General features: G+C 42.6%; 1 protein-coding gene across 8 annotated transcripts in view; it reads left to right on the forward strand.

The window, feature by feature from the left end:
* MSL2 (MSL complex subunit 2) overlaps positions 1-11331 on the forward strand; it is a 100469-nt gene that overhangs the window by 19828 nt on the left and 69310 nt on the right. The gene's annotated exons all lie outside the window — the stretch shown is intronic.

Below are 11331 nucleotides of genomic sequence, written 5' to 3' on the forward strand. Positions count from 1 at the left end.
GGAGATATTTTATTTATGATGATCTCTTGCTCTCTTTGCTCCTCATAATGTCTCCTCCAGGCAAGGCAGTGACCCAGAACCCAGCATTCCCATCTGGGCATTCCAGGAACTTCAAGGCAGTCCAGGAACTTTTGGCCAGTGTAACTGAGACCCTCAGTGCTGAGCTGTCAGAAGTGCAGGAAAATTTTTATAAATAATTCCACATGCTCTATTTCCCATAGCAAGAGAGCCTAGCCATGCCAATAAATGAGGGTATCATTGAATGAATCAAGGACCTATGGTTCACTGCAATTTCCTTCCCTCCAACATGGAAAAGGGAATATTGATACTATCAAGTAGTTCAGAAGTGGTTTAAGTTGTGGAGGCTTTTTTCTGCAGGAAAAACTACTGCACCAATGTTCTGGAAATGAGCGTGGTCCTATTAGTACTAATACCTGGTATCCTAAAAAGTAGACTTGATTCAAATGGGTGATCAGGCCGCCATGTTTTACATAAATAAGTAAAGCGGATTTGCATTGTGCCTTCAGTCAGTCAGCCCTGAAGGTTTGGCAGTGAGCTCCATCCCACAGTTTTTCCTGTTTTCATACCTCGCAGGGTAGGGGGAAAAAAATCAGTTGGTTTATGCAAGATCCTCACAAGTGGACCTTTTGATCTGTTATTGATGTATCAAATCTTTCTCATAGACTCTAAGGTCAGAAGGGACCATTATGATCATCTAGTCTGACCTCCTGCACAACGCAGGCCACAGAATCCTACCCATCCACTTCTATAACAAATCCCTAACCTATGTCTGAATTATTGAAGTCTTCAAATTGTGGTTTGAAGACCTCAAGCTGCAGAGAATCCTCCAGCAAGTGACCCCACGCTGCAGAGGAAGGTGAAAAACCTCCAAGGCCTCTGCCAATCTGCCCTGGAGGAAAATTCCTTCCCGACCCTCAATGGGAGACGCCAGCAATTTATTTGCTACCAACATGAGTAAGTATCTGCCAGCCATCAGGTCTTCATGCTGAAAAAATACCAAGTTAGGAAGGAATGCCTTCACCATTCACGTTCCTTTACCTCCTATCCACTGGTATTTCTAATTGCAAAGGTTCTGTTTTAACTCAGTAGCACAAACTCCCTTCCTCCTTAGAGCATTTTCATCCCCTCTCCCCACAGGTTGTCCCTTACTTGATTAGCTAAATTCTTGAGATTTTGATTGGTTTAAGCGTCATATTTTAAGAGGTATTCTTATTGCTTCTGTGTGTGTGTTTTTAAATGTCTAGGACTGTTTAATACAGGGGTGGGCAACTACGGCCCTGGGGCCGCATCTGGCCTTCCAGACGTTATAATCCGGCCCTCGAGCTCCTGCTGGGGAGTGGGTCCGGGGCTTGCCTTGCTCTGGTGCTCCAGCCAGCGAGTGGGATCGGGGGCTTTCTCCACTCCCTGTGACTCCCGGAAGCAGTGGCATGTCCCTCCGCTGGCTCCTACACATAGGGGCAACCAAGGGGCTCCACATGCTGCCTCTGCCCCAAGCGCTGCCCCTGCAGCTCCCATTGGCCGGGAACTGCAGCCAGCGGGAGCTACAGGGGTGGCACCAGGAGACAGGGCAGTGCGCAGAGCCGCCGTTTAGGAGCTGGAGGGGGGACATGACGCTGTTTCCGGGAGCTGCTTGAGGTAAGCGTCACCCGAAGTCTGCACCCCAATCCTCTCCTGCACTCCAACCACCTGCCCCAGCTGTGATCCCCCTCCAAACCCCTCGGTCCCAGCCCGAAGCACCCTCCCACTCCGCCCCAGAGCCTGCACCCCCAGCCGGAGCCCTCACCCCCTCCCGCACCCCAGCCCCCAATTTTGTGAGCATTCATGGCCCGCCATACAATTTCCATACCCAGATGTAGCCTTTGGGCCAGAAAGTTTGCCACCCCTGGTTTAATATATTTAAAAAAACAACCTGTTGAGCATTGGCCTTGTTTATTACTGCCTATAGTAGTTTTTTTTGTCTTGCTTGTTTTATTTTGAAACCTCACGTGAGCTACTTATTCTCCAGGACTGACACAGAGGATAACATACTCTTATCCGTAAAGTTATCTTTCACTCTGATGCTCTGAAGAGGTAATGCAGGACTGGTAGTTGCCAGTGTGTATTCCCTAATTGTGTGGAGAAAAGTGTGAGGTGTTGCAGGGTGGATTTGATTTAATTCACTAGTCAGGAAGATTCGATTTAATCATGTTTTTTTACATAAAATAGCATTCTTGTTGGTGGTTATAACCTTAATACATATTTTTCACAACTCAGAGATAGATGTAGGTTTCATTTTCAGAAGGTACACGCTATACATTTTTAAAGTGATTTATTTTGAAAACTTTTCAAATTAGTTTTACAGCTATATCAGAAAATAAATGATTGCTTGGTTATTTCATTTACCAGAGGTAATTGAAGCAGATATTTATGAAGGGATAAAAGGTAAGGTCCTTTCATGGATTGAGAACTGGTTAAAGGACAGGGAACAAAGGGTAGGAATTAATGGTAAATTCTCAGAATGGAGAGGGGTGACTAGTGGTGTTCCCCAAGGGTCAGTCCTGGGACCAATCCTATTCAATTTATTCATAAATGATCTGGAGAAAGGGGTAAACAGTGATGTGGCAAAGTTTGCAGATGATACTAAACTACTCAAGATAGTTAAGACCAAAGCAGATTGTGAAGAACTTCAAAAAGATCTCACAAAACTAAGTGATTGGGCAACAAAATGGCAAATGAAATTTAATATGGATAAATGTAAAGTAATGCACATTGGAAAAAATAACCCCAACTATACATACAACATGATGGGGGCTAATTTAGCTACAACGAGTCAGGAAAAAGATCTTGGAGTTATCGTGGATAGTTCTCTAAAGATGTCCACGCAGTGTGCAGAGGTGGTCAAAAAGCAAACAGGATGTTAGGAATCATTAAAAGGGGATAGATAATAAGACTGAGAATATATTATTGCCCTTATATAAGTCCATGGTACGCCCACATCTCGAATACTGTGTACAGATGTGGTCTCCTCACCTCAAAAAAGATATTCTAGCACTAGAAAAGGTTCAGAAAAGAGCAACTAAAATGATTAGGGGTTTAGAGAGGGTCCCATATGAGGAAAGATTAAAGAGGCTAGGACTCTTCAGTTTGGAAAAGAGAAGACTAAGGGGGGACATGATAGAGGTATATAAAATCATGAGTGATGTTGAGAAAGTGGATAAGGAAAAGTTATTTACTTATTCCCATAATACAAGAACTAGGGGTCACCAAATGAAATTAATAGGCAGCAGGTTTAAAACAAATAAAAGGAAGTTCTTCTTCACACAGCGCACAGTCAACTTGTGGAACTCCTTACCTGAGGAGGTTGTGAAGGCTAGGACTATAACAATGTTTAAAAGGGGACTGGATAAATTCATGGTGGTGAAGTCCATAAATGGCTATTAGCCAGGATGGGTAAGAAGGGTGTCCCTAGCCTCTGTTCGTCAGAGGATGGAGATGGATGGCAGGAGAGAGATCACTTGATCATTGCCTGTTAGGTTCACTCCCTCAGGGGCACCTGGCATTGGCCACTGTCGGTAGACAGATACTGGGCTAGATGGACCTTTGGTCTGACCCGGTACGGCCTTTCTTATGTTCTTATGTTAAGTCATTGGGAGGTGAACTATCTCCAATTCAACAGGTTAGTCATTAATATTTAGAGGATTTTCTTGCCATGCTGTATTAGGAAGAGAACATCACCAGACAGACATTTAAATTGTTTTATTTAACTAAAACAATGTTATGTATTCTGGATTTTTTTTCTTCAACAGCAAACATACAGTATTTTAACAAAACAAGCATATGAATTTTTGAGTTTAATTAAATATTTAAGTTTTTTAAAATCAGGTTTGTTTTTGTTAAAATTGTGTTTAACTAATATAGTTACATATATATTTTTTAAATTAAATTGACTGTCAGCCAAGTCTAGGGTGACCAGATCACCCAGGTCAAATATCGGGACGCGGGGGGGGCGGGCAGAGGGGGCCTAGCCAAGTCAACACGAGAAACTTAAAATATTGGCTTCTGCAGCTACCTCAGTCATCTACATCTTCATTTTCCTGTTTGTTATATATAATCTAGAAAAGAAAAACAAGCTTTCCTGCTTTTTCAGGTCCCAAATGATTTCTCAATTCGGAATGAATTAGTCCAAAGGAAGAAAATATTTTTTCTACCCCAGCAGAAGACGCTACTGCTGTTAAAAGTGAGATTATCACTTCATCACTCTCTGAATCCAAGAGCTTAAATGGCTTCCACTAGTTCACTGGTGTGACTTTCTTTAAAACATCTTCAGCAAACATATATTTCTTGAATGGTTCACCCTGAGCTCTGAAGTTTATTATAGTTCTCATTATAGAGGGATGATTGCTGGATGTCCATGTCATAGCCAACTCCACTTCTTCAGCAGTTAAGGTTTCACCTTCGTACTGAGTATTGAGAATATTTGCAAGAAAATGAGCTGAAGATAGTGCTTGTCCCATTCATTTTTTTAATGCTTGTAATTTTACTCTATCATTGCATTTTCTCTTTTTAAGATCTCACTCGCTTCCTTCCAAATTTCAACAGCATCAGCAATAAAACAGCTATTTCCCCTACATTTTGTTCAAGGCTACAGAAATAGGCTTCAGGGTACTCAGCATGTGTTCAACATTTCTCTTAAACCCAATGTTGAGAACTTTGGCTGTGACAGTGCCATCTATTTTTTCACGTTTTTGTTCACAAACTGTCATCAGATTAGGCCAGTTCTTGATATAGTGCTCAAAACAGTCCACTACTGAGTCTTATGTCTTATGGGAGAGTTAGCTTGGTTCCTCTCACTTTTTTCAGAGCAGCTGCTGCAAAGTGGTTGTTACAGAAGTATTTTGAAATTTCACCATTATTAGCCTTTATTTCTAAGGGTACGTTTACACTTACCGGGACGACGGGCGCGGGCGACGACTGCTGCTCGTCCGAACTATCGCTGTCTGATCTGAGAGATAGATAGTTCCCGCCCCCGCTAGTAGTTCGAACTCCTACTCGGCACCACGGGGGAGAGCCGGAGACGACCTGAGAGAGCCCGAGAGCGCGCGCGCGGCGTCTGGAATGTTAAGTAGTAGTTCTCGAGTAGCATTCGATTCACACGTCGCTGAATTGAATTCCTGTAGTTCCCCCCTTAGTGTAGACCAGGGCTGAAACACTGAAGTCTTTGGCTAGGAGGTGCATCAAATGAGCACTGCAAACATACGTTATTAGCTTGGGACTCTCTTCAGTCTCTTCTAAATAATTTCTTCTCATTTTGGATACATTTGCAGCATTGTCTATGACTAAGCTGCGGAGTAGATATTTGAATTTTTTTTCACAGTTATAGCTTTTACTGCTACTTGTAAGTATTCTGCTGTTGTGTGCATTTCCTGATGCATCAATTGTTTCTGTAAGGAAGACATTCCCTTCTTCTGTTGTCACACAAGCATGTACAACAGGATCATTGTGGACATTGCTCCGCCCATCAAGACTCAGGTTAACAATTTCACCGTCTAGACCTTTTGCACACTGCTCAGTTTCTCTTTCATACACTTTATGAGCAATTTGCCTGTGACATCTGCTCTGTTGGATGAACTGTATCCTGGTCCTAATGACTGGACCATGTTAATGAAGTGTGGGTTCTCAGTCATATGGAAAGCAGAGTTTGTTGCATAAAGAAACCAGGTAATTTTTTCATCAATTACCTCTTTTTGTAATCTGTTGGTTTGTATCACAAATTTGATTATGGTTGTTTCTGGATGATGGAGATTTTTTTTTCTTTTTGCTACAGATGATATATTGTGGCTATGTGATGATAGCACCATAGAGTAACAACTATATTTTTTGCTCAAACATGAGAATTCAAGACTAGTCCAGAAGGAAGACAGGCAGTCCTTAAGAAAGAAGTATGAAATAAACAAGTTTACCAACCTGAATATCCTCTGCATGTTCAGACATGTTCCTTTCACCATCTTCAATGCAGCTTCCTCCTGAGAAGGAACACTTCTCATGATGTTGTTTCATTTGGGAAACCAGGCCTTGCATTTCCTTGTTGCACTGTTTGCATTTTGCACGCATGCCCATCTTACCCACAGGTAGAAGAACTTCATTAAAATATTCCCAAACTGGGTCTCTTTTATGGCCTGCTGCCATTATAGGTTTTCCCTTCTAGTGAGAGAATGGTATGATAGATCTCAAATCAATGAAGGCTACACTCAGAAAGACCTCGAGACTTCTGGAATATGCTGCTCAAACAGTTTCACTTTTGTTTCTACTGCCTGTCTATTCATTGAACTTTTTGAAACTGCACTTTTAGAGAGAGGTAAGGGATTGACTCTGTGTACACAAATTTGCAGAGGGACAATAGGGTTGAGGTCTGTTATTTCTCACCTCTACATATTTATTTATTTAATAGCTTGTTAACAGCAAAAATGTTTTTATCTCTGGATCACAAATCCACAGTTTGAGAACTGCAAAGCTAAGCATCTCTGATGGTATCTTCTAGACTGAGCACTGAGTCCCATTGGGTAAATAAAAAGATTAACCTAAATAATCTATACAGAAGTCCCTGGTACCCCATAAAATTGGGTCCCTAATCCATGAACTATTGGAACTCATTTACAAAAATGTTCTTAAACATTACGTGAATATATTGTCTCCTACTATAGAATTAGAATTTATAATCCCTATTCCATGATGAGATATCTTTGAGCTATAATGTATCTTAATTAAAATTATCTTTAGATAAGTTTTTTCCTCAACAAACATTTTATTAAAAAAATGATTTTTTTTGTAAATCATTGACTTTTATCCACCCTGGATTTAGGTCAGATATTAAGAAAAACTTCCTAACTCTAAGGGTAGTTAAGTACTGAAATCGCTTACCAAGAGAGGTTGTGAAATTTCCATCACTGGAGGTTTTTAAGAACAGGTTATACAAACACTCCTCAGAGATATACTTGGTCCTTCCTCAGCGTGAGTGGATGGACTAGAGACCACTCGAGGTCCCTTCCAGCCCTACATTTCTATGATTCTGTGGTTACAAAGTAAATGTATCATTTGACATTCCCATAGTGCATTGTGTAGTGCTGCTTGTTTCTTACATTTATAATAAGGCCCCCATCCTGTTTTGTGTAGTAGGCAGACCTATGCTCTCATGCAGAGCCCCAGTGAAGTGTATGGGGTTCCCCATGGGTGCAGCACTGTATCTGCATGTTGCCTGATGGAGGATTGAGGCTACAAAATTGTACCTTTTTTATATAACCTGAGCTTTGCATTCTGTAGAATGTGAATGTGCCATGTGGACTGCAGATACATCAAGTAGGCAGGATGTTGGACAGTTCTGACTTAAGTAATTTACAGGTTTTTAAACTCGTATACATACTTTCTGAGATGTATTTAGCTGAGGAAAGTCAAGTCATCATTTGGTAAAAGAAAATATATCTATTAAAATTCTTTTTTCCTTTAAGTGAAACTGATGTGTAGACAAATTCTTCAGTTCTGCTTAACATTTCACAGTGGCTGACCTTTTGAAGTAGAAACTTCTAGTTTAGTTCAATATAGTTTTTAATTCAAATGGGGTACACGTGGTGTTTCAGTATTGTTGTGACTTTCCTTAAGGATTTAACAGAGTATTAATAATTGTCTTCGACAAGTCTGAAATGTTATCATTAGGAGGGTTTCATCAATGTCCTGCTGATGGTTCAGCTCTGTTTCCCATCTACCTATTGTCAGCTTGTGGAAAGTGGAGTGGTGTTGGCTCAGAAAGCAAATTGTTAAAGCCATTCTAGGCTTTTATCTGGACTTTTATCCAGATTATCTCGCTTTGAGATGTGATCTTTAGTGAATTAGTGCCATGCTTATGAAATCAGCATTTGGTGAAAATGACATTTGCATGGTTATCTGGACCTTATTAATCTTTTCTTGTTAGCCATGTGTTCATCTCTCAGACAGACCTCTTAGCATCTGTAAATGACCTCTTTGTTTGCCTGTTCCTGTGTTGTTTATACTATTTTCTGTGTGTGTGTGTGTGTATATCTATCTATGGCTCATTTTTGCATTCAAAATGGCAGAAACTTGTTTTTGTTTATAATATTGATTTTGCTCTGTATAACAGAAATCCCCGGACTCTATCTCTCTGACGCCTAGGTTTCCAGCTTCAGCCCTTGGGCGGTAGGCTCTGGCCCCCAGCTGCGGGGTGGCGGCCTCCAGCTTCAGGTGCCAGTCCCCACTGCATTCCCCGGCCGCAAAGCATCCCCTCTTCCCTCCCATCACCCCTGGCCTGCACTGCCTCCCTACCCACCTCCCTATCCAGGGCTTAATTTCTCCCTCAGCTTGCTGGGGCTGAGTAAGTCTGCTCTGAAAAGTGGTATTTGTATGTTTGTTGATATTACTTTTCAGTGCCTCCCAACTGGCTAGCAGACTTACAAGTGTAAAGTGTAAAAAATACAAGCAACCAAAAAAGCAAAAGAAACAACAACCAGAAAACACAAGGACATGCAAAGCAATTTATTTGTTTCTTTTCTGTTTAGCTCCAGTAAAGAATAGCGACAACTACATTATTTTTATTATTGAGTCTGCAAACAAAACCCTAGATAAATAAATTACAATGATTTTGACATGTATGTGTGCATATTTATTTGTTTGTCCTATAGCTAATTTAAATATTTTAGGAAAAATTGTCAAAATGGCCATCGGCAAGAGTTGATGGCTGCATTCTGAGGCCACCAAAAATGTATTGAGAGAACCCTAAATACAGGTATGTCAGGGGCCTTAGAATGCTATGTCCCTTTCCAGCCACGGTGCACAAAGGAACTTCTCTTCGGAGCAGCTGCCTAAAAGTTCTTGATGCTTATTCTGCTTCAATTAATTACATTTTCATTGATTTTGTTTGTCTGAGTCCTGTGCTTTGGATGATTTTGTTACTCTTTCCTGGTTAGGTAGTCTATAGCAGACCCCTACCATGACATCACCCTTGTTTTTTTACCTCTTTTGTCTTTACCCAGAGACTTTCAACAAGTTTATCTCCTATATCCATCTCAGCCCCAATGCAAGAGTATATATCATTGATATACAAGGCAACACTGTGACACTGCACCCCATATTCTTCACAGCGATATTATAATAGGATTATGACAAAATTATGATGCATTTTGTACAAGATAAGTCATGCAAGGTGTCATTGGAAAAGTTATGATTTGCTGAATATGATTATCCTATTTGTATGCATGTATCATTCTTGCATCTGAAGTTATAAATACTGAATATGTATCTGTACTTCATATGTAGTTACACTTGGGTAGCGCCCACTAGACAAGATGCTTTCAGTCTCAATAGTTGGTGGTAAAGGGCCTATTCAGGTTAATAGGCCATTAGAAAGAACAATAGGCCTCAGGAGAAGCTTAACTCTAAGGCTGCCTGTCTGTTATGGACCTCCATGACTTCTGCAACACTCGGTGTGGCTGGCTCCAGGTTACCCCTGGGCCAGCTGCGCTGGCTACTGCTGCGGCAGTCTCGGGCCACTGTGCCCCCATCTTCCCCGAGCAGCAGCAGCAGTAGTTTGTGTGTGAGGGGGCTCAGGACTGGGGCAGAGGGTTGGGGTGCAGGGTGGTGCTTACATTGGGGGGGGCTCCCCAGAAGCAGCCGGCATGTCCCTGAAGCTCCTAGGCAGAGGGGATGGGAGCTCTGTGCGCTGCCCCTGCCTGCAGGCACTGCTCCTTTAGCTCCCATTGATTACGATTCCCGGCCAATGAGAGCTGCAGAGCTGCCCTGGCCTTCCCTCGCCCTAATTGCTGCGGGGACATGCCAGCCACTTCTGGGAAGCCACATGGAGCTGGGTAGGGAGCCTGCCAGCCCCGCCAAACCTCCCCACCCCCAAGCAACAGTGGAGGTCCTGGGCCACGTGCCACTGCCTGCCCCTCCCAGCACCTGCACACACACACCCCAGTCGCTCCCCTAGCACCGTAACTCCCCACGGCACCCCAGCCCAAGTTTTAGTTTGGAGTATATAGTACAGGTCATGGACAGGTCACAGTCCATGAATTTTTGTTTACTGCCCGTGACCTGTCCATAGGGTAACCAGATAGAAAGTGTGAAAAATCAGGATGGGAACTGGGGGGGTAATAGGCAATTATATAAGAAAAAGCCCCAAATATTCAGACTATCCCTATGAAATTGGGACATCTGGTCACCCTACCTGTCCATGACTTTTACTAAAAATACCCATGACTAAAATGTTGCCTTACTTTTCTCCCACCTGGTGGGCCTTCCTGAGAACACTACAGACAGCCTGTGAGTGATGGCTGTTGTGTCTCTACAAGGACATGTGACCAGGCCATGTGATGCTGGACTCTATCTTGAGATGTCAGTATTTTTCCACAGACTGGTCTGGGAACTAAGCTTTGGAACAAAGGGTTCCCGCCATATGCAAAAGCTATATAAGGCAGTCATGACATCTGTGGTTCTTCACTCCCCGCACAAGAAGACTCTGGGAAACACTTGAGGAACAAATACAGAACTGGGGGAAGTGCTGGACCCAGGCTAAAGGAATTTCTAACCTGTGTATGAAACACCTGGGGATTCCAAGCTGCAAAGCCAACTGTAGCTTGTGCCTTAACAATCTACAAGTCTGCCTGTACCATCAGTTAGGGTGAGAATCTGCTATTTATATCCAATCTATCTAGTATATTAAGATTAGGTTAAATTTTTGTTTATTTGCTAAGTAATCTGCTTTAATCTGTTTGCTATCACTTATGATCACTTAAAATCTACCTTTTGTAGTTAACTTGGTTTTGTTTTAATCTAAACCAGTGAGCTTTGACTGGAGTGCTTGGGGGAAATCTCTGCTTGGTTACCACAAGTGTGCATTGCTCTCTTCACATTGAGGGCGAGGCAGACCAGGCATTATACCCATATACTGGCCAGATTTGGCCACGGCAGGACGGTACTGCTCTGGGGTCCCAGGCTAGGAAGCTGGTGGTTAGAGAGCCTGTGTGTAGCTGAGCTGGGTGTATCCCTACCTGTATGAATGCTGGTGAAAGTGCAGGCTGGAGGGCTTTGCAGCTTGTAACAACAGTACAGCGTGAGCGGGAACCCAAGCTGGTGGGCTAGGGAGCTCAGTGGTACCCCAGTTCCAAGTGGCACCCCAGGGGAAACCCATCACAGTGGTGTAGTCGTACAGGATCATATGCACAGCTGCTTGTTCTGAGTGAGATTTGCACTTCATACACTGGTGGCAATTTTAAGTGAGATTTAAGTGTGGTGGCTGGAGATCAGTCAGAAGTTACCAGTTTATTTTCT

This window comes from Mauremys reevesii, linkage group 9 (assembly GCF_016161935.1).
Source record: "Mauremys reevesii isolate NIE-2019 linkage group 9, ASM1616193v1, whole genome shotgun sequence".
In the NCBI taxonomy this organism is placed as follows: Eukaryota; Metazoa; Chordata; order Testudines; family Geoemydidae; genus Mauremys; species Mauremys reevesii.